Raw genomic sequence first — 2,735 nt, forward strand, 5'->3', positions numbered from 1 at the left:
TACACTGTGTGTGTGTGTGTACACTGTGTGTGTGTGTGTACACTGTGTGTGTGTGTGTGTACACTGTGTGTGTGTGTACACTGTGTGTGTGTGTGTACACTGTGTGTGTGTGCACTGTGTGTGTGTACACTGTGTGTGTGTACACTGTGTGTGTGTGTGTACACTGTGTGTGTGTGTGTACACTGTGTGTGTGTGTGTACACTGTGTGTGTACACTGTGTGTGTACACTGTGTGTGTGTGTACACTGTGTGTGTGTGTGTGTACACTGTGTGTGTGTGTGTACTGTGTGTGTGTGTGTGCACTGTGTGTGTGTACACTGTGTGTGTACACTGTGTGTGTGTACACTGTGTGTGTGTACACTGTGTGTGTGTGTACACTGTGTGTGTGTGTACATTGTGTGTGTGTGTGTACACTGTGTGTGTGTGTACACTGTTTGTGTGTGTGTACATTGTATGTCTGTGTGTGTGTACACTGTGTATGTACACTGTTTATGTGTGTACACTGTTTGTGTGTGTACTGTGTGTACACTGTGTGTACACTGTGTGCGTACACTGTGTGTACACTGTGTGTGTGTGTACTGTGTGTGTGTGTACAGTGTGTGTACAGTGTGTGTACAGTGTGTGTACAGTGTGTGTACAGTGTGCAGGATACATGTGCACCCCCAGTTCTCCTCCTCCCTCCGCCACCGTCTCAATGATCTTCTTCATCACCTCGGCGTGTCTGCAACACACACACACACACAGTCACACACACACACAGTCACACACACACACAGTCACACACACACACAGTCACACACACAGTCACACACAGTCCCACACACACACAGTCACACACAGTCACACACACACACAGTCACACACACACACAGTCACACACAACAACAACCGCCATTCGCCACTAAGTGGCGGTGACGTCACCACGACGCTTGTGCCAGGCCATGTGCACCTTGAGGCCACGTGAAGTGTCGAACGCCCGCTGGCAGGAGGTCACGGGGCAGACCCAGGTGCCACGGGTCGACTGACCGAGATGACCGAGATGACTGGCTGATGCACCACCTGTGCCCCCTACTGTGCCAACTTGCTGTGCTTTAGCCACCCGGCGCTCCGCTCGTTGTTGTGAGCGTCGCTCCTCCGCCCTCCGTTGTTGTTGGAGGGCGACTGCCTCCAACTGCCCAGTAGCGTCCTTCACGAGCCTCCTCCACTGAGGCCGATCTTGACACCGCTGGTACCAGTCATCGGCAAGTCCACTCAGCTCCACGTCCTCCTGTACCACATCACTCCATCTCTTCTCTAGCCCGTGCCGCGCCCGTTTAGCCCCCTCGATCCGGCCCGAACAAAAGCTGTTTAGGCATGCGGTGGCTGGGCATGCGGGCTACATGACCCAGCCAACGCAGCCTTGCCTGCCGGAGGAGCTCACTGATGGGACTTTGCCCAGATCTTTCAAGGACTTGTGAGCTCCTCACACAATCCAGCCTGGTCAAACCCAGGATGGATCGTAGGCAGGCCAGCCTAAATGTTTCCAACCGGCGAAGATGCTCCACTAGGGGGGTCCACGTTTCGCAAGCGTAGAGAAGGGAGGGAATGACCGTGGCCGAGAAGACCTGAAGCTTCGTGCGGAGCGACAGACCAGGTAGCTTCCACACAGCGTTACGCAACCGATGAAAAGATATTGCCGCTCGACTGATTCGGAGTGAGACCTCTGCTGATAAACTGGAGCTGGTCATGAGCACACTGCCCAGGTATGGGAAACTCTCTACTCTCTCCACAACTGCCCCATCACCGATTGGGAGTTGTGGGGGCGGAGTGCCCGATGGTACAAAATACCCAGGCAGGTGCTTAGTTTTGGTGGGGCTGATGGTAAGGCCCCACCTCTTAGTGGCACACTCCAGCCTCAGCAGCAGCGTCTCCAACTCCTCTTCTGAATGAGCAGCTATTACCAAATCATCGGCATACATAACGTGGTTGACCAATAGGGAGCCATCCCTTGATCGCACCCGGGCGTCGATCAGCCTCCCATTATATCTGTACCAAATGGTAATTCCCCCGGTACAGCTATTGAAGGCTTCACGAACTACGCAGTCGAAATAGATGTTAAATAATGTGGGAGCCAGAGGACATCCCTGTCGCACCCCAAGGTGTACAGGGAAAGGCTCCGACTCCTGGCCACGTAGTTTCACCCGGGCCCGCTCACCATCATGAAGGTCCTTAATGATCGTGAGCAGAGGGTCAGACACACACACACACAGTCACACACACACACACACAGTGTACATACACACACAGTGTACACACACTGTACACACACACAGTGTACACACACAGTCACACACACACACACAGTCACACACACACACACAGTGTACACACACACACAGTGTACACACACACACACAGTGTACACACACAGACATACACAGATACACACACACAGTGTACACACACACACACAGTGTACACACACAGACACACACACACACACAGTGTACACACACAGACACACACACAGTGTACACACACACACAGACACACACACAGACACACTCACACACACACATTCACACACACATTCAAACACACAGACACACATTCACACACACAGACACACACACTCACACACATTCACACACACAGACACACACACAGACACACAGACACACATTCACACACACAGACACACAGACACACATTCACACACACAGACACACACACTCACACACATTCACACACACAGAC

This window comes from Lampetra fluviatilis, chromosome 66 (assembly GCF_964198595.1).
Source record: "Lampetra fluviatilis chromosome 66, kcLamFluv1.1, whole genome shotgun sequence".
NCBI classification, from domain to species: Eukaryota; Metazoa; Chordata; class Hyperoartia; order Petromyzontiformes; family Petromyzontidae; genus Lampetra; species Lampetra fluviatilis.